Source organism: Octodon degus, unplaced genomic scaffold, assembly GCF_000260255.1.
Source record: "Octodon degus isolate 3935 unplaced genomic scaffold, OctDeg1.0 scaffold00157, whole genome shotgun sequence".
Classification (NCBI taxonomy): domain Eukaryota; kingdom Metazoa; phylum Chordata; class Mammalia; order Rodentia; family Octodontidae; genus Octodon; species Octodon degus.
In genome coordinates, this window is record NW_004524733.1 from 1,260,075 (window position 1) to 1,282,399 (window position 22,325).

Genomic DNA, 22,325 nt, shown 5'->3' on the forward strand with positions numbered 1-22,325 from the left:
TGAAAGAAACTGCACACAATTTGAAGTGCTGCAAACACTAGAAAATGGTGCGGATGCAGTGCCAGCTCATGTTTTAACAGATATGAAGTAGAAGGTTAGCAAGTCTCGCTGTTGGAGTGAATTGCAATTCTGAAACCTTCGCTTTCCCCAGCTACTCTCCTGGTGATGTGAAACAGCAGCCAGGCTTTCAGTACAAGTCACCAGGGCAGTGCTGTGCATAATGTGGGTGACCACTCCAGGGTTGGGGACTGCCAGGAGCTGGAAGAGGTGAGAACAGGCACAGAGCTGAGCTGACATGCTGCAGCACATCATGAACTTGCCTGCAATGTGTCACGGAGTTTCCTGTTTTCAGAGTGTACTTCACACAGCCTCTTGTTTCTGCTGCCACCAACATGAAGGAGGCAGAGTTCGGGTGGCAATGCGAGGCATAGGGAGCTGCTATCAATGCAGAGGGAGCTTTGCTCACAGGTCTGCAGCTCAGTTCCTGTGGTGAGCCCAGTCTCTGAGAGGCCAGGGACCAGTAAATGTCCTTGCTAGGGCTGAGGAGCCATGTTCTCCTCAACCCCTTCCACTGCATAACCAGATACATGGATGTGCCTCTTCTATTTGACCATGTGTGAAGCATACAGCAGGAGAAAGATGTGATTGCCTGTGTACCATGACTTGACATGAGCATGCTAATCTCAAACAATATGGCCAATATATATGTACATATTTAATATACACAGATTTCTTGAAACTGAAATATTCCAACATTACAGTTGAAATGTTAGTATTCCAGAATGAGATACTTGGAAATTGGTCTAGGTTTACATTTTTCCACCATTTTATCGTCTAAATTTTTGACATATAAAAATTGATTCAGTGGGATTATTTGTGTGATAGAGAAAAGAGCACGATCTATCTGGAATCTATTGTTTGTCTCAATTGCTTAGATTGTTTCTACTTTTTAACATTAACAGAAAAGTGGCATCTGCCTAATACAGCTCTGTTAAAAAAAGATGAGTGGAAGATGCTGGCACATGGGCAGAGTGCTGGATGGTTCAGGCGCAGTTACACTGCCTCCAGCTGGCTTTGTGCTCTCAGGACTCCCCACCCCGTATCCTAAGGCAGTGGAGCTCCCTCACCCTAATCTTCAATTTGACTTTATCTTTCTTAGTTTCCAGTCTTGAAGCCTTCCCTTTTCATCCTTAGCCTTGCCAACTCATCAGCCCCCAATCCTACTGAAATATTGATTGATTGATTAATTGATTGATTGATTCATTTGTCTTTTCTAACTTGGCTTTGAAAGTTAATACAAGGCACTGTACTACTTTCCCTTTACATGAGTTGATAGACACATTATTGAATTAGGTTACTTTTTTCATATAATGTTTTAAAAAGACAAATTATGACTAAATTCTAAGTGAATGATATGAAACTGTAGACTTTAACAGAATGTAGGACTGATTGCCACTTAGAACTATTCATTCATTGAATATAAACTTATGAGGGCATTTCCCTAGGTGCTGGGAATACTGAAGCTAAACATAAAAGGACAGGAGAGAGAGGGAAGAGGAGGCACAATGTGTTTATACATGTATGCAGTAGCATTTGGATCACTGGAATGCAGGTTTCTGCTCATCTATGGAAAGGAATAGTCCATACTTATTTTTTTTCTTGTTCTTTTTAATTTCTTATAACTTTTCCCCTCCAATTTTGCATGCATAGTTTCATGCTTGTATCTGGTAATCTGAACAACTAATTTGATGACAACATTATGCAATACAGCAACCACTGTTGAATTCCTAAAACAATTCAGAGCATTGTGGGCTATCTGGGCAGCCAGAACATGGAGAACAGAGTAGCGAGCTCCTGAAGAAGTTGCTGAAATCGTGCCCACACCACTTATACTGTTGAAAGAGGGGACTGACAGCTCCCAAGGCATCCCTCAGCCTGTGAGTAACATCAATGCCTGCCAGGTGATTGCCGAGGCTGTAAGAACCTCCCTAGGTCCCCGTGGCATGGACGAGCTTATTGTAGATGGTTGGGGCAAAGCAACAATTTCTAATGATGGAGCCACAATTTTGAAACTCTTTGATGTTGCCCATCCTGCAGCAAAGACTTTAGTGGACATTGTCAAATCTCAAGATGCTGAGGTTGGTGATGGCAACACCTCTGTAACTCTGCTGGCTGCCAAGTTTCTGAAGCAGGCAAAACCCTGCTTGGTGGAAGGTTTGTACCCCCAGATCATCATCTGAGCTTTCCTCACAGCTGCACAGTTGGCAATTAACAAGAGCAAAGAGATTGCTGTGACCGTGAAGAAGCAAGATAAAGTGGAGCAGAGGAAGCTGCTGGAGAAGTGTGCTGTGATAGCTCTGAGCTCCAAGCTGATCTCCCAGCAGAAAGCCTTCTTTGCTAAGATGGTGGTTGATGCTGTGATGATGCTCGATGATTCGCTGCAGCTTCAAATGATTGGAACCAAGAAGGTACAGGGTGGAGCCCTAGAGGAGTCTCGGCTGGTGGCTGTTGTTGCATTCAAGACTTGCTCTTAGGCTGGATTTGAAATGCAACCTAGAAAGTACAATAACCCCACAATCTCTTTACTAAATGTTGAACTCAAGCTGAAAGCTGAGAAATACAATGCTGAAATCAGAGTCCACATGGTAGAGGATTATTAGGCAATCGTTCATGCTGAGTGGACTATTGTGTATGACAAGTTAGAGAAGATCTATAATTCTGGAGCCAAAGTTATTTTGTCCAAACTCCCTATTGGTTGTAACCACCCAGTACTTTGTAGATAGGAACATGTTCTGTGCCGGCCATGTGCCTGAGGAGGATTTAAAGAGGTCAGTGATGGCGTGTGAAGGCTCAATTTACACCACTGTGAATGTTCTATCAGCACTTGTGCTGGGCTGCTGCCAGCTGTTCAAAGAGACTCAGATGATGGGAAAGGTACAATGTCTTCATTGGCTGCCCCAAGGTCAAGACTTGAACCTTCATCCTCTGCAGTGGAGTGGGGAAGTTCATGGAGGAGACAGAGCAGTTTCTGTATGATGCCATCATGACTATCAGGAGGACTTTCAAGAATGCTTCAGTGATGGCTGGTGTTGGAGCCATTGAGATGGAACTTTCTAAGTACCTTTGGGATTACTCAAGGACTATCCCAGGAAAGCAGCAGCTACTGATCTGGACATATGTCAAGGCCTTAGAGATCATCCCATGCCAGCTAGGTGACAATTCTGGCTTTGATGCCACAAATATCCTGAACAAACTATGGGCTCAGCATGCCCAGGGTGGCATGTGGTATGGGGTAGATATCAACAATGAAGACATTACTGACAACTTCAAAGCTTTCATGTGGGATCCAGCTATGGTGTGGATCAATGCCCTGACAGCAGCCTCTGAGGCTGGGTGCCTGATTGTATCCATTGAGGAGACCATCAAGAACCCTCACTCCACCGTGGACACTTCTCCAGCAGCAGGTGGGGGCTGGGGCTGCCTCCCTTGAGGTCCCACCCATTACATGGGCTGGCAGCTGGCTGCAAGTGTGCTTGCCATCCCTGACTTGGTGCATTGGTATTATGAAGAAGTGGTAATAATTGGTCTGTTCTGTTCTCACTGAGGTTATTTAAATAAAACTTAAGACTTAAAAAGAAATTAGGACGTACAGAGGACCTTTTCAAGTGAAGAAGAACAAGAAATATAGGTAGGGCAGAGGGGAATAAAGAGCAAACATAGTGCTTTTTTAAAAAGAGTGGAGTCAGGGAGTGGTAGTGTTACTGTTAATCCCAGCACTTGGGAGACTGAGGTAGGAGGGCCTCTGTGAGGCCATCCATGAATGCATAGTGAGTTCAAGTGAGACATTGTCTCAATAAAGCGCGCGCGTGTGTGCGCGCGCGCGAGAGAGAGAGAGACAGAGAGAGAGAGAGAAAGAGATTTTTTGCTAATTGGGGAAAGAAATGTTGGAGGGTGGACAGAGGTTCTGTGAGAGGAAGGGGACCCAAACCAGAATTAAGATTTGTTATGTTCATGTGCAAACTCCCTATAGCAAGTGTGATCCTTATGTACTACAAACACATATTAACAACTAACAACTTATACAAGTGATAGAATGAATCATTAGAAAATATTCAGTAAAGTTCCAAGGCCTGAAGATGGAGCATGTGTGGGGTATTCAATATATCAATCAATCAATCAATCAATCAATCAATCAATCAATCAAAGCAAAACACCTAGAATGCCATGGGAGAACTGTCTAGTAGAAGGTAAATTATTAGAATATAGTGGCTTATCCTAGAGGAGCTTGTTGGTTACATAGCAATAACTTTGGTTATTTCTGGAGAATTTTAAGCAGAAATGTGATACCATTTGGCTGCAGTTTGACAGGACAACTCTGGGTGATGTGCTGAGAATACTGGGTGGGGGGATGGATCAGAAGATTAACCAAGAGGTCATTCCAGGGAAGAGATAGTGGTATCTTAGAGCAGAGATAAGCTTTCATTATCTGGATGCATTCAGAAGATAAACCTAGACAACTTTCCATACCCTGTGGATACAGGATGAGTGAAAAAGCAGCTTCAGGGATGAAGCTAAAAATTTGGCCCAATCCATTAGTCAAATAGAAAGCCTGAGATAGCTTTATCTTTAAGGAAGACAAGAAGGTAGGTAAGCCAACATCTATTTTTTATAGGTTTTCTGTTATATTGAGGGTTTTTTTTAAACATTTCAATGAGATTTAATTTAAAATTTTGTTTCATTCAGTTTTCTACCTGAACAAAGAATGTGCTTCCTCAAAGTAATGATTCTCAGAAAGGATGCTCAGTTTCCCCAAGATGGGACCCCAAAAAGCCTTATTTCTTGTGTAATATAGCTGAGTAATGCTACTAACACTACTATTGTACTATTTCTGTGGCCTTTTGTTCTCAGGGAAAGCGCTTCTGTTTTCTAGTTCCAGTCTGGTGCAGAAGCAGCCGCATTTGCCATGTGTTGGTGACAAGCCTTCCTCAAAAATGGGCTGGCTGACCCTTTACCCAGCAGGATCCTCATTAGTAAAAGAGACACTAAAGCTAATGTTTATTTAATAAAGCTATAAGACTTTAGTGAAAATTAAATAACGGGTTCACATAAATGGCTAAGTGCAGGTGGGAAGGAGGTTTTCTGGAGACATTTGGGGAAGTTCTTTCTTATTCTTAAGGAGAAGGAAGTCAACTTCTGCACTGACCCCGACCTTGAACAAGAAATTATATAATCCTATCTGTGACAGGTTTTCATTCGCCACAACTGACTGAAGCTGACATTGGGGCTAGGAGAAGGAAAGATGGAAAGAACTTGAATTCCTGACAAGAGGGCTGGTATTAATTCTCTTGTCACTTAGCTATAAGCCAAATTTATTAGCTAGTGCTTTATCCTTAATCCACAACAATACTCCATCAATGAATGATTTCAGACACTAGCCAGGGTTAGTCTGAGCAGCTCTACCTTTTGTAACATTTTCTTTAGTCATCAGATTTTCATGGCTGAGGAATGATGTTTGAAGCATACAATTTAAAGGAGGTGAGGTTTACTTTGGTTCTTAGTTTCAGAGGTTTTAGTCAATGGCTGGCTGGCTGTAAAACAGAAAGACAGTGGCAGAAGGACAGAAGCGAACAGTACAGCTAAGCTGTGGTTTATGGTAGATGGGAAACAAATCAGGGGAACAGTACAAGGGACGAAGGGGCAGGGACCAGCTATCTTACCCAAGTTCATACCTTTATGATATACCCAGTCGCATCCAGCTGTGTGCTGTACTAATCCCAATCAAGTTTATAATACAGTTTAATCATTCTGTCTCACCCCTTGTCAACTTGATGACCAAATGTGTCTCCTTTACCTTTACTGTATCATTAATCTCCAAATAAACATGATATAATTATTATTCCCACCTAACACAATACAACTATCTTATATACAACGCAATGATCTCTTTCTCAAAGTCCTGAAAGTCCTCATTTCAAAAGTCCAAACTCTTTTCTGAGATTCAAGACAGTCTTAGTTGTGAACCTCTATAAACATAAAAAACAAAATACATAATCCTAAGGTACAATGACACAGGATACACATTCATATTTTTAAAGGGAGAAATAGTGAGATAAAAACGAATCAGACCAAAGCAACAACGAAATTCAGCAGAGCAATCATTAGGTCCTATATCTCTGTATGCACTGTTTAGGGCATTTGGTGTAGCGATATAAGGACCAAAGGGACTAGGCAGCCTTATCACTATGCTTTGGCACTTTTAGCCCCAGTGGGTCATCTATTGGTTGGTTCTGCTCAAAGTATTCGGCTTTCCTCAGCAGGTGTTCCATGTACCTGGCATCTCCAACTTCATGGGATCTCCACTACATGTTTGACTTTATTTGGGTAGCTTTACTTACTATCTTTACAAAGCGTACCTGCCTGCCTTCCCATACCTTCCTTTGAAATCTGAGTAGAAGCTTCTCTGACTCAATAACTTTTCCATTTTACATGCCCATATAATCTGCACAATGTGGATTACACGAACATCAGCTGTTAGCAGAGCTGTGGCCAAGAGACAGTGGACCACTAACTGAACACAGTGGGATAAAACCCAAAGACCAATCGCCTAGAAATCTCTTCTCAAGCATGAGACCCAAAGACCTTGTTTTAAAAGAAAATGTCGATATTTTTTCTCCCTTAAGTCTGCAAAGGGTAGACTTGCTGATTTCTGAGATGCCCTGTAAGCATTTTTTTTTTTTTTTTTTTTTTTTTTTTTTGCGGAACCAGGGATTGAACTCAGGCCCTTGTGCTTGCCAGGGAAACACTTATTCCACTGAGCCATCTCTCTGGCCCCAAAACTGTCAACCTCTGATTCTAGAATACACTTTTTTTTTCCGGTACTGGGGATTGAACTCAGTCTCTAGTACTTGCCAGGCAAGCGCTTATTCTACTGAGCTATCTCCCCAGCTCCTCCTATGTTTTCTTTTTTAATGGCACAAATATCTTCACCAGCCACACCTTCTTTGACCTCAGCTTTATACATTATTCATTTGAGACAAAAATTTAAGATTTTTAATTTTCTCTCCTTTGTTTTTGCCCCCAATTCTTACTACAAATCTTGCTCAAAGTAGCCAGCGATATTCATGACACAGCTTGAATGCTGCGCTACATTGAAATTTCTGTTTTCTTTTTTTAGATTAGAACCTAGCATTTTATTTAAATCTTCATTAAACTGTTGGAAATGAGAATCAGACATATGTAATAAACCTCCAAAAATAGATCCTGAAAGGCACTTTCTGCTTAGGGCAAGCAGTAGTAGAATAAGCATGTAAACAAGCTGGCTTCTCTGTACCACACCAGCCAAGCCAGCTTTCTCCATGGCCAGCTGCACCGGCTCTGCCCTCCCTTCTGTAACACCAGCCAGACCCCCTGTAATTCTAACCCAAGATTTTTCTGTAGGACATCTTGGCCTACCTGCGAATACTGGAATCATGTTGTTAGAGGAATGATGGTATTGAGGAAAAATAATATGCCATCTGAGGTGATAGCTCCTCTGTACTTACACCATACCTCAGAATACAATAAATAAGCAATTAGAAAATGTTCCAGTATGAAGGGATTTCCTCCTCTCCACTAAAAGCATTGCTCTTGGAAGGAAGCTGGTTTCTCTGTAGCTACTTCAGCTGTTCAGAAAGCTCATTGGACCAGACTGGCCATAGGCTGTAGTTTTCTGATAAACTAGCTTCTTCAGATCCAGATCCCTGACAATGACCCCAGGGCAAAGAGCAACATTCTTCTTCATGATCTCTAACAGTTCTCACTCACTCTTCTGAGAGGTACTATAATGGAAAGTGGAGATTGACAATGGATGCAAAACTCCAACAGTATAAGCGACCTGCACAAGAACCTTTCTGCAAAGACCTCCTTTAACAAGGGATTTTGCCACCCAACAAGCAGCATAATCAGCTGAATGGTCCACCTTGATGTTATCCTTTCCTGAGGAGGCACCTCCTCCATGAGCTCTCCAACCACCATAAGTGCTCCTAGTGATTTTGCTGCCAGTCAAACCAGCACCACCCTGAGGTCCACCAATAACAAATCTGCCACTTGGCTGTAGGTGGTAGATTGTATCCTCACCAAGATATTTTGTGGGCACAACAGCCTTGATAAGCTTCTGTTTTAGGGCTTCTCTCATCTCATCAGGACAAACTCCTTCCCCATGTTGAACAGATATAGCAGTTGTGCACACTCTGATGGGAATCACAGCACCACGATCTGGCACATACTGCACAGTCCCTTGGGTTTCTGAATCTGGACATAACCAAGACAGAGTATCACTGCAGCATAATTGAGCCAGTTTGGCATTTAGATTGTGGGCTAACACAATGGTCAAAGGCATACACTCCTCAGTTTCATTGGTGGCATAACCAAACATTAAGCCCTGGTCTCCAGCACCAATGTCTTCTTCATTCCAGTCAAGACGAACACCTTGGGCCATATCTGGTGATTATTGTTCTGAGGTCACCAGTACATTGCAAGTCTTTCAGTCAAATTCTTTGGAAGAATCATCATATCTGATCTGCTTAATGGCTTCACAAACTACTTTCTGGTTGTCAATGACAGCTCTGGATGTAATTCTCCCAGGAAGAAAGATCATTCCATAGGGCCGGCCAAACAGCTCAGTAGATTAAAGTGCCTGCAAGCAGGCACAGGGGCTGGGTTCAATCCCTGGACCTGCCATGCCAGCTCCCGGGGTGCACTGAGAGAGCAACCGAGACTGGGCGTGGTGGTGCACGCCTGTAATCCCAGCTCTTGGAAGGCTCTAAACAGGCAGATCACTACGAGTCTGATTTAGTAGTGAGACCCTGAACACCCTGTAGACCTTCCCCTAAAAATACAAAATAAATAAATGAATAAATAAGTAAATGGATCATTCTAGTTTTAGCAACAGTTTCACAAGCCACTTTGACATCTGGGTCCTGACGAAAGGTGGGCATCGAGGACAGCATCACATCTGGTTACAGATCTTATCTGGGTGGCCTTCCCCCGCAGATGCCAAGGTGAAGAGGAATGGCCCCTCCTCGATGGCAGCATTGTGGAAACTGTTGAGCTGTCCATTCTTGGTGGCGATGATGGATTGAGAAAGTATTAAGCAAACAAGCAGGCAGCAGCGATGATGCGACTATGAAATGTACAAACTATGAACGAAAGCCAACTTCCAGGGTGCAGGCAGTGTGGAGAAAAACTGAAATTTCCTCTGCCAGATCATACAGTCCTCTTCCCTTTTTCTCAGCCTTATTCAAAATTTCAGGCAAGAGTAAGTGTAGATTAAATTCTTCTGCCAGACTGACACACATACAGACTCTAATCTACTTGCTAATGAAGTCCTTGTGTCTAACTCAATATTCCCAAGCCAAGGTGTTACTGTTCACCTTCCTGATAAATGGATGTTCTTTTTTAGTGCCAGGGATTAAACTCAGGACCTTGTACTTGCCAGGCAGGCACTTATACCACTGAGCTATCTCCCCAGCCCTGCATACCTACTCGGAGCTTTGGCCACAATCACCCAGCAGACTGTGCTTAAACCATTCTCTAGGGCTGGGGATGTAGCTCAGCAGCACTGCACCTGCCTGGAGAGCTAGGGCCCTGAGTTCACCAAACCCTTCTCAATAAACCTCACAAACTAGTTTTAAAGACTTTTGAACCACATGGCCAGGTATAGTCACAATAGCAACTCCGCTTCTCTTATGCTAATTTTCTGTATTAGGTAGCTTTACTATTGTTGGGTACAATCCAGTCCCACAGTTTAAAGGACAATTTAACTTCAGCTAGAAAAATAGATATGTAAGTCTAGATAATAAGAAAAGAGTGGTATGAAGAGGCCTAGGACTAAAATAAAAATTTAGGAATCTTCATCACTAAAATCCACGAGACTGGATAAAATCAGAAATATAAAGAATATAGACTGAAAGGCATAAAAATTTCTAAGTTTGGGACAATAAACATTCCATTATCTAAAAGTGAGAATAGTCCAAGTAGTCTAAGGAAGATCAATTTAAAAAGATAAGATCTACACTGTATGGCTGGCGAGATGGCTCTGTGGAATAAGTGCTTCCCTGGCAAGCCCAGGGGCTGAGTTTAATCCCTAGTTCTGTCAAAAAAAAAAAAAAAAAAAAAAAAAAGATCTACACTGTAGCAGCAGTGTCATGAAACTCAACTGGAGAAAATGATTTAGAGAACATCAAGTACAGTTATCACTGAGAGGCGTATGTAAGGCTGAGGCAGGAAACTAGCAAGTTTTAGTTCAGCTTGGATAACTTAGAGCCTTAATGAGACACTGTCAAAATATATATAAGATAATATATAATATAGTATAATATAATATAATAGTATGTACTATATTTATAATATATATTTGCTAAATAAGTTGAACTTCAAAGTCTTTTTGAATTTCAAAGTTTTGAGATTATTACTTAGTTTACTTCATGACCATAGGAAGCTCTTTTGGGATGTACAGCATGTACACTACAACTGATATTTATTGGTTTTGACTAAAAATTTATTTTGCACTTACCCCCTCAGCTTATGGTGAAAGTGCACTCTTTTCCACATAGAATCACTCCTCTTCTACTCAGTTATAGTATCTCAGGACAAAATAATGACGCTCTTGGATTTAGAGGAAATCATGTGTTTTAACTATGTTTGCATTTTTATTTTTGTTGCTATAACTGTGTCAGGAGTATGTATATGAATCAAATAGGATGTTAGAATTCAGTCCGGGACTGAGAAAAATTAATTTTTATCCAAAAATTAACGAATTGGTAGAAATTCAACCTGGGATTATAGTGGTTACCTTCCTATCATGAGGAGCATGCCTGACTTGAGCACCAAGCTCAGGGAACTTAGAGAAGAACAAAGTGAGATCTTTGATGGTATTATGAAAACAACTACACTGTAAACCACAGCATTACCTGACATTCCCAATTTGTAATTCCATCACCTTTTCACTTTGTTTCAAATAATTTGTGTCAGAATTCTACACTGTTGTAAGAATTCTAAATGAGATGAAACAGTGAATTCCAAGGCAAGACTGACAAAGAGAGAAAAGAGGGCCAATGAGATAGCTCAGTGGTCTAAAATGCCTGCTTAGGAAGCTTAGGCAGCCACAGGGGAATGTGGTTCAATCCCTGGAGCTACATGCTGCCCCAGCCCCACCCTCAGGGTGGGCTGAGTCAGGAGAGAGAGAGAGAGAGAGAGAGAGAGAGAGAGAGAGAGAGAGAGAGAGAGAACACGAATCACCACATATTTGTTAAGGAAACAATACAAGAGGAAGAGATAACAATCATATATACATATACACCAAATAAGAGGATATTCAACTACATAAAACAAATATAACAGATATCAAAAACCAATTAAGCACTAATACAGTTGTAATGGAGAAGCTCAAAAGTCACTGTCACAAATAGATCAACTAGCAAAACATTAACAAATAAATATGAGAACTGAACCAAATCTTTGGGCAAATGCATTTAGTAATGCATATAGAGTGTTCCAATCCACAACAGAATACACATTCTTCTCAGCAGTGCACATGATGTTCTCCAAGACAGACCACATACTAGTTCATAGAACATACTTAAGTAAATTCAAAGAAATTGAAATTGTTCCATACATTTTACCAGATCATTTTTCATAAAAAATTGAAAATCAATGATAAACAAAGTAACAAACACTGTAAAAACACAAGAGAGGTAAACAACACCTTCCTGAACAACCAAAGGTTCACATATGAAATTAAAGGGGAAATTAGACAATTTCTACAGTTAAACTATAGTGCCAGTACAACATACTAGACTTCATAAGAAACAGTGAAAGGAGTCATATCACGGAAATTTATAGCAGTGAGTTCTCATATCAGCAAAACTGAGTGAAAGCAAATAACATAATGATGAACCTCCAAATTCTAGAAAAAGAAGAGCAAGTCAAGCCAAAAGTTGCCACAGGCGAGAAAATTATGAAGATCAGAACAGAAATTAATGCAATGGAGGTTAAGAAAACAATCAAAGAATGAAAGAATTGTCTTTTAAAGGTTAAATCAAATTGACAAACACATAAATAATCTTAACTAAAAAGAAAAAAAAAAAGACTCAACTCCATACAATTAAGAATGACAATTATGAAGTCACAGCAGCTCCTTGGAGATCCAGAAGATCGTCAATGCCTAATTTGTGAACTTGTATTCTAATAAGATGAAAAACACAGAGGTGGAACAAATTTCTAGATATATATGAATTACCAAGCTGAATCAAGAAGATATAAATATTCTAAGAAACCAGTAATAGTCAGTGAAATGGAAGATATGATTTAAAAACTGCAAAACCAAAAGCAAAAATAGGTCTTCAAGGGTTCACTGCTGAATTCTACAAGAAATTTGGAGATGCGTTAATGCCACTACTCCTCAAACTCTTTATTTTTGTTTGCTTAATTTTTCATTTAGTAGGGGATTTGCACTCAGGACCTTGTGTTTTCTAAGGAGATGCTGTGCTGCTGAGCAATACACCCAGCCATAATGGTCAATCCATATTTTTTTTCTGGGCACCAGGAATTGAACTCAGGACCTTGTACTTGGCAGGCAGGCATGTGTGCCACTGAGATATCTCTCCCAAACTTTTTAATAAAATTGAAAGAAAAGTAATGCTCCTGTACTCATGCCCAGAGGCAGGCATTACCCTGACACCAAAACCAGAGAAAGATCCAATGCAAAAAGCAAAATACAGACCAATCTCCCTGATAAATACAGACACAAAACCCCTCGATAAACATTGTCTCAGATAATGCAGCAAATCATTAAGAAAAACATACACCATGACCACGCATCATGACCAAGTATGATTCATTATACAGATGCTGGGATGGCTCAACTTACTCAAATCAATAAATATAGTACACAATTTTAACAGAATGAAGTGCAAAATGCTCATGATCATCTCAATAGACACAGAAAAAGCATAAGACAAAGCCCAACACCCATTCATGGTAAAAACAGTGCAGAAAATTTGAATACATGGTCTTCATCTCAATCTGATAAAAGCCATCTAGAACCAAGGAACAATCAACAATATATGACATGGTCAAAAAACTGAAAGCTTTAAAGCTAAATTCAGGAATAAGGTAAAGGACATCCAGTACCAGCACTACTGTTTAATACAGTTCTAGAGATATTACCAGAGCAATTAGACAAGGGAAAGAAATAAAAGGAATAAGAGTAGGAAAGGAAGAAGGTAAATTATTATTTGCAGATGACATGTTCCTCCATAGTGATGATCCCCCAAAACTACACCACAATATTTATAGATTTAGTAACAAAATCCACTAGTGTAACTAAATATAAAGTCAACACTCAAAAATTGCTGATATTCCTATACCAAAATAATGCACTCTGCTACTTTCACAACAGCATCAGAAAAAAATGAAATATATAGGAGTCAGTCTAACAAAGGAAGAAAAGGACCATTACATTGACAACTATAGAAAAGTATCTCTTGTTCATATTAGGAAGAACAAATATAGAAAAATACCCATACTTCCAAAATTGTTATACAGATAAAATGCAATTCTTTTGGAAATAGAAGAGACCCAAACTAGCAAAAAGAAATTCTGGGAAACAAAAGCAAGGCAGGGAACATCATGATCCCTCAGATGAAATTATACTACAAAGCTACTATAATAAAAACAGTGTGGCACCAGCAATTAACAACAACAACAACATCAAAACTAGTTCAGGAAAGTATTACAACCTATTTACAGTTTACACAGTGCTATTCAATTATAAACATTTGGCCTTTTATTATGTTATTTTTATTTTGTATGGATACATTATTACCCAAATTTATTTTTGTTACATTTATTATTTATGTCATTTTAGTGCGTATTTAGAACTCCATTCCTAAATAGTTTCTGTATCCTCAAAAAAAAAAAAAAAAAAACCAGAAAAATACCTGACAATCAATGGATCAGATAAAACAATTAAGAAACAGCATCAAACACACTCAGGCACTTTATCTTTGACATAAAGTTAAAGCACATATACTGGAAGAACGATAGTGTCTTTAATAAACAGAAATGGAAAAACTGGCCTTTCACGTGACAAAGATTAAACCTAGAAACATATTTGTCACCAGGTACTAAGCTAAATCACAATAGATTGAAGATCTAAATATTGAAATAGAAATAAATAAATCTTCTGGAAGATAAAATAGGTAGAACTCTTGAAGACAAAAGTGTAGGCAATAACTTTATGAACAAAATTCCAATCACACAGGAACTATTATAAACAATCAACATGTGAGATTTTCTCCTATTCAAAAGCTTTGCACAAGAAAAGAAACCACCAACAGAGTCAAGATACAGCATACAGTCGGAGAATAATTTTGTCAACTATTCCTTATTCAAAGGAGCAATACCTAGAATACATAAAGAACTAAAAATTAATCAGATCCCCCCTAATTTAAAGATCCAATCCAAAATTGAACATCTGAAATGGATACATGCTTCTCAGATTAAGAATTACAAATGGCAAATAAATACATGAAAAATGTTTATTATCACTGGTCATCCAAGAAATGCAAATTAAAACAACACTTTAATTTGAGCTCACTGCAGAAAGAAAGGCTCTTCCCAAGAAATCACGAATTCTCTTGTGGTGCTGTGATAATAAAGGAGCACTACCCTTGTCAGCTGTTGGTGGAAGTGTAAACTGGCTCAACCACTGTTGAAATCAGTGTAGAAATTCCTCAAAACATGAAAGGTAGAGGTCCACTTAGACCCAGCTATTCCTTTTCTTGTTATCTTCTTAGAAGAATTACAAGAATCCTACCATAGTGATGTATTTATAGCCATGTTTATGGTACCCCAATTTGTAAAAGCTGTTTTCTTGGAAACAGTCAAAATGTGCATCAAAAGATGAACAGAAACAGGATGTGCTTTATTTTTATACAACAAGGTACTACTCTGCCACGAAGAAGTACAAACTTATGATATGTCTAGGTCAATGGGTGCACCCCTCTTAAGTATGACACATAGCACACATGTTTACATATTGCAGTGTTTCTCTGGTGTGAGAAACATTAAGGGTAAATAAGGACCGAATTGTACAATGGAAAATTGTAATGATATGTTTTTATGAGAATGGCAACATGTGAGAGGGACAGAGGATGGAAGAAAAAGGAAAGAAAGAAGAAAATATAAAAGTCTTTGGAAGCAAAGATTTTGTAAATAAAGGGGGGAGTGCTGAAGGAGGGGGAGGACAATGGGGATAAAGAAGAATCAAGATATATTATGTACAGGTACAAATTCTCTGTGATGATTTGGTCATTGTGTACATCTAAAATATACCAATAAAATTAATTTAAAAAAATGAAAACCTAAGTCCATAAAGTAGAGAAGACATGTTAGGAAATTTATGCTGCCATATGAGAAAATAAAAATTATGTGATGAAGCTTAAGAAAGAAGTTGTAAAGAAGAGATAAGGGATGAACAATGACATGTAAAATGCATTAAGATGTGTCATATACGTACATCAATTCCCTATGATGAAAATAATGTGGACGGCAAACACATACTAATAAAAATTAAATTTTAATGAAAGAAGAGGCAGAACCATCCCCAAATATCTCTTGCCAGCCTAGAGATGAGGCAGCTCAAAAGAAGAGCAATTTCCTAGGAGCTCAGGAGTTATCATCCTGTGGGCTGGGGAGATGGTTCAGTGGAATAAGCACTTCCCTGGCAAGCCCAAGGGCCTGAGTTCAATCCCTGCTTCCACAAAAAAAAAAAAAAAAAAAAAAAGAGTTATCATCCTGTGCTTGGGGTGCTTAACTTTTCACCTGGATCATCAAACATTTCTGGGTATAGTAATCAGTTTTTATCACTCTTCTAGATTTCAATTGCTATCTCTTAAAGTAACCTTACCAAACTCCATTCTGTGGAAGAGACCCATGTGCTTAGCTCCACACAGAAGTGCAAGCCCAGCCACTCAACAGGGAGCTGAGCTGGCTTCCACATTCCTAAGGGCACTGGAATTTAACTACACTGCTCAGTGAGATAGAAATAACGAACTTCACTTACTTCCTTAGAGTTAAGAAAAAAAATAAAGCATTGAAATTACCTTCTTCCAGTTTGTCTTCTAACCTGTCCTATGAACTGGTCATCTCCGTAAGGATCTCATTGTTCAGGTTATTCCACAATGTGCTCGAAGTAATGCCCCCAATATCTTTTATAATCCAGTCCTAACTCATCTGTTATCTTTGAAGTGGGGCCTTATTTCACTTTTACAGCCTTTTTCCCTGCCATAAACACTATTCATTCCATTTCTTGTCCCTCTTTCCAAATGAATAACAGGCTCTGCATTCAATCACTAGCCCTGCACTGCATTGAACAAATGAGGAGACTCTTCTCTCTGAAGTGTGACACTGATTGTTCTGCAGCCAAGCAGACTAGTGTAAAGTTACTCAGTGAATCCGGCTCCTCAGTGAGTGTCAGAAGTTGCATTAAAACACAGTGCGGGGCTGGCCAGATAGCTCAGCCGACTAAAGCGCCTGCTTAGGCAGGCACAGGGACTGGGCTCATTTCCGGCATGCTGTGCCAGCCCCGCCCCTGGGATGTTCTGAGACAGTGAATGAGACTGGGCGTGCTGGCACGAGTCTATAATTCCAGCGCTTGTGAGGCTGAAAACAGGAGGATCATTTCAGGTTTGATCTGTGTAGGCAGACCCTGTAGACACTGTGATACACTAAAGAAAAAAAAAAAGTGTTGATTCCTGAGGAATGCTGAAAATTAGGAAGTACTAGGGAATGATGTAAACCTTCATAAGTCTTATTATTTTTGGGTCTTTAGAAATGCTTCAGGAGACCACAAAGCTTGATATACTGTTAACCTCTGAGCATCTAAAAGTGCCAACAAAGCCAAAGTGATTATTATACTTCTTTCAATAGCAGAGACATGCCTGGGATTTGGTAGGAGGGAAGAGAAGAAATTGGTTTGGTATAGGAACAGACCCAGAAGGTGTGGCCCATGTCAAGGCTCTGACGAGGAAGAGGAAAAGGGAGAGCCAAGCTGCTCCTATGAGAAGAGGTTGAGTAGTAGGCAGCGAGGGAGAGCATTCCATCTTCAATGGCAGCATGCCCACTTTAGCTTTTGTTATTTGGGCAGTGGGGAATGTGGAAATAATTTATTTTGAAGGAGTGGAAACAGCACTTAAATATATACTCCGCAGGTAGGTAAGTATGTCCTGTTTATGGGCCATTTAGTACTTGAAAACCTCTGTATTGGAGTTGATCAACTTAGAAATCATTATGTGCCTTAATAAAAGTATCCCACATTATATAAAATAGACTGACCTCAGGCTGCTTTATTTATCAAGTTTTTCAGTGGTTATTGAGAATAAAACCCAATGGTCAAAAATACAGTGTATGCACTTGCCTTTCAGAAAATATTTATACTTGAAAGCATTATCAACAGTTTCTTGTTCACCTAAGAGCTGTTGAAAAATCTTTAGAGTAAAACAGTTTAAGTTTCACAGTTTAAAACTGTGTAGTTCTCTTATATATTTAGCCAGCCACTCTCTCCCCAAAGTAGAAATAACACTGTTTGATATGAAATTAACCAAGTGACTAGAGAGGCATGATTTATGCCTTGTGATGTACGCCTCACTACTGAACAATGAGATTATCATCAGCTTTAGTGTCTTATGTTGATAGAAATAATGCTTATGAAAAAATGTGGTAGAGCACTGGGTGATGATGGCAGGCTCAGATGTTACATATAACAGGAAAACAAGAGTATCAAAGCCGTTTTTACTTGAGGTGGACCATTTGACATTGATGTATGCTGCTTTCTTTATTAACTATCTGCAAGTTAGTTTGATACATATAACCTGAGAGGGATTTCAGGGAAGTTTATAAATATTACCTTGATAAACTCCATGAAATCTCTAGCTGAAAGATAAAATGTCATGTAATATTACTTGTCTAAAAATGAGACCTTTGTAAGCCTTATTCATAATTTTAAATTCTCTTACTTTGAGGAATGTGAGTCAATCAAATATAATGCCTATTGGAACATTATGAGCTCTTTAGGTCTCAAGCTGAGTCACTCACTTTTTTCTTGCCCCTCCCACAACATGTAGTTGCTACACTTGTTTCTGATGATGAGGGGGATGGTGTTATTAGTGGTAGAAGCCCCATAGTAACGTTAATACAATCATCCAGACCTGGATGGCACACACACTTGCTTTCTGGAGTCAGCAAGCAAGGAAGTCAATGGCTACTGACAGGCTCAATGCACAGTATCTAGTAGGGTCTCGGCAGATATGGACACAGACAGAAGCCAGGGTCTGAAGCAGGAAGACAGTAAGAAGAAAAAAAGAAAGCCACAGGGTATGTGGAAAGAAGACAATGTTACAGACTTCTACACAAATCTCTTTAGTAATCTTTTTAGTTTAGTAAAATTTTCTCTGTTTGAGACAGGGTTTCACTATGCATTTCAGGGGAGGTTTATTTTTTGTTTTTGGTGCCGAGGACCGAACCCAGGGCTTCCAGCTTGCTAGTCAAGCATTCTACCACTGAGCCAAATCCCCAGCCCCTTGCTATGCATTTCAGACTGGCTTGGAAATCACTTTGTAGCCCAAGTTCACCTCGAACTCTCAGTGGTCTTCCTGACTCAACCTCCCAAGTGCTGGGATTCTAGGCAATTTATTACATCACATCCAGACTTAATGAATTATTCTTATGTTTGCTTATTATCTCTTACTATTTGGAAGGCAACAGATCCATCACATTATTTACTTTTATGTATAATCTGAAGGAGCTTTCCTTGTTAATCATGATTTATTTCTTTTTTTTTTCAGTACCAGGGATTGAACTCAGAACCCTGCCCTTGCCAGGCAATCACTTATTCTACTGAGCTGTCTCCCTGGCCCCTGATTTATTCTTCTTATGGAATAGAATCACCTAAGATGAAGTGATGAAGTAGTATCCAACTGCATACCCAACTGCACATATTCTAATCTTTTATTGGCAGTATTTGGCCATGCAGGAAGGAATGCTTGTATTCCAGTTGTTTTTTAGATTAATGTCCCAATTAATCTATATTTTTGCAAGGCTAATAATTTAACCTTTGGTGTTTAGTTCCCATATTTAGATTACATTGTGGATTAGGCATATAAGATGCTGTCAGATCAAGAGAAAAAGGGTATTAGTGTCACTTGTGCCAGGGTGCTAGGCACTCTGCACAGGGGCCAACCATCATGGGTAGCATTTAAGGGCTAATGAGGCACCTTTGATGCTAGTACAGCACATGCTTTTGACTATTTTTCACACATTTAATGAAAATGGATTTTGCATATGTTTCTGAATAATTCTTTCTAAATGAACCTTATAGTAATTGAATTACACTTTAACTGCATTAAAAGATCTTACGATTTAAAGAAATTATGTGGTGATTCCTACTGCAAATTGGATAATGGTAACCCAAAAGTTCTCTTTTATGAGCATTGTTATGGGTTGAAATTACTTCGCTCCCAAGATATCTATATAATAATGTCTAATGGCTCTACAAAACATTACATGTATGAAGTAATTTGCTGAAAAGTCTTTGAAGCCATCCTTTCTTCTTTCTTCGCTCTTAAATCTCATGTTGATTCCATCAGCAAATGCAGCTTCCATCTTTCTCAGCCCTGAATCTGCTTCTTATTCCCTAAGACCAAGGGATCATGATCGCTACCACCTTCTCCCCTCCAGTAGCCCACAGATGCACCTCATCCACTTACCATGCTTCATAGGCTGTTTTAATCAGAGTTCACATCAGCGATTCTACTGGTCATCACTTAATGGCTTCGCATGACATTTTGAGTCAAATCAAAAGTCATTACTATTGTCTGCAAGGACTTTCCTGTCCCGACCCAGTCTGCATTCCTCTCTACCTTTCTGTCCCTTGTAATTATTCTCAATTTCTTGTTATTACTCAAGCACACTCAGCATGCTTCCACCCAGCACCTTTGCACCTGGCAGTTCCCCATGTATTTGCGTGGCTCACATCTCTGATTTCATTTAGCTCTCTAATCAAATATCACCTCTTCAGAAAGACCACTGCAAATCATTCTATCTAAACATTATATTGGTCACTCTTCCTCCTGCTTTTTTTTTTTTCCTCATAGCACTTACATTTGAGGTTAAATTGTGCTTACTTTCTGTCTTTCTAAATAGATCTCATTGAAGACAGAAGCTCTGCCTCTTGTTTTCTATGATAACTAAAGCATCAAATGCTGGAATATACTACAGATTCAATTCATATTTGGTAGGTGAATATTTACATATATCCATATAATAGATCCATATAATAGATACATAGATAGAGAGAGGGAAATTCATATTAAGTCAGATCTCAAATTGAAACTTCAAAAACAAGACCAGGTGTTAAAATTCCTCAGTCTTTAATGATCATACAGAGAGTACATTTAGTAAGCAGAACAGTGGGGAAATGCTCCTATGACAAGGCACAGAGCACCATGGCAGAAAACAATGGAGACTTTAGGCAAGGATAGAAAGGAGTGTACTGTTTATATTTTCCCAACATAAGGACTCAATGAATCTTAGTGACTTCTCCCTGAATGCATTGTTTCTCGTAAAGACTAGAAAATCCTTATGTTTCAGTTCTGTTTAAATATGGGCTTTCTGCCATGTCCAAAGATGTCCAGATCAGTTCTGTGCTGGCTGACAGAAGCAAGGCCTTTGACGTGAGGGCCCTTGGAAGATGATCTGCCTCTGTTTCCCTGTAGCTGGAAGGTGGGGACCACCAGCAGTGGTACTCCAGCTGCTCTGAAGGCCCTGATCCTGCTCAGGGAGGAGCACTGATCTCTAAGTGCTGAATGCCCAATCGCTTAGTGCTTTATGGACCATGGACTATTGCACTCAGAGGCAAGGAGGCAGGCGGAGCTGCCTGCAAAGCGCGGATGGAATGTGCTCCCCGCAGCTCTGCCTATACAGTGGCCAGACAGCACTGCATTCTGCCCTACCTGCAGCTGCTGAATAGCTTCCAAGGGAGAAAAGAGCAGTTGTTTAACGTGAACAGCAGAATAAAATTGTACAAAGCCAGAATCACTCCCTAAGTTAAAAGTACACTGTGTTACAGACCAGTATTTCTTATGGAAGAATCATTTAAAAAGACCATTTCAAAATTATTTTTAATCATGTTGCCTTTCTGCCAAACTGTAGTTATTAATAATGCTGTAAATCTTCCAAATAAATTTTGACAAGATTATTTTCTTGTAAGAACAGAAATGCTTCTGCTAATGACTGAATAGAACTTTAAGAAGAACTTCATAGGGAGTTTGTACTAAGAATCCAGGTGAAGTTTTCAACTTAAAAATTCCACAATTGATTATAATTTTGTAATTACTAAGCAGCTCCTATATTGTGCCTATACTATTCATTTTTATTACTATATATTTTGATGAATATTCATATTCTTGTAATGAGGTTGTGCTGAGACTTAACTATAAATGTTCATGAGGCCTGAATCACTTTCCATTTAATCTTGAGAAAATTAAAAATGTACTCTTAAAAATAGATGGAAGATAAATGTCTGTTATCATCCTGGGTCCAATGACCCATTGACCTACTTGTCATGTTTGGATACAGAACTGTCTAATGTTGCAATTATAGCTTCCACTTGAATTATGATTTGTTTATAATATCTGTAGATATTATTAGACTTTATCTCATAACAGCTTTGGAATTGTTATCCTTCATCCGCAAAGGAAGATACTGAGGCTCAGAGAGTTTAAGTAATTAGGCCCTAGATATTAAATTAGTGGTAGGACTGGGACTAGCTTTCAGATCATCTGACCAATCTCCTCTCTGCTCCTTCTACTGTCTTGCCTTTGTCCAGTATGCCACCAAGTCAGTCATTCCAGCTCTTCTGCAGGTGCAAAGGGCCTAATCTGGGGCCATGCTGTCACAGGTCAATCACAAATTTGATCTTAGAACTCATTTGAAAATGACCTTAAATTTCAGTATAAGAGCATTTAGAAATTAAATTGTTCAAGAAACAATAACATTAAGAGTAGTTTTTAAAATTCATATATATATATATGATAAATTATAATAGCTGAATACATATGTGTAAGGAATATGTATGGACATATAAGTACATCCAAAATTGTCAATGAATGGGAGTGTTACTTAAGGGCAGAGCTGTAAGATTCCTCTCAGTATCTATGCAGAGCAAAAGAGATTTTAGTTGCAAGAAGAGATTGAGTTGACTTAAGGAAGTACATTCATATTTTATG

The 22,325-nt window shown here is 39.3% G+C and overlaps 2 pseudogenes; one reads left to right on the forward strand and one right to left on the reverse strand.

The window, feature by feature from the left end:
• Nucleotides 1–1,988: 1,988 nt before the first annotated feature.
• Nucleotides 1,989–3,490, forward strand: LOC101588956 (annotated as a pseudogene).
• Nucleotides 3,491–7,657: 4,167 nt separating this feature from the next.
• The window catches only part of LOC101589351, a 65,422-nt pseudogene continuing 50,754 nt past the window's right edge, over nucleotides 7,658–22,325 (reverse strand).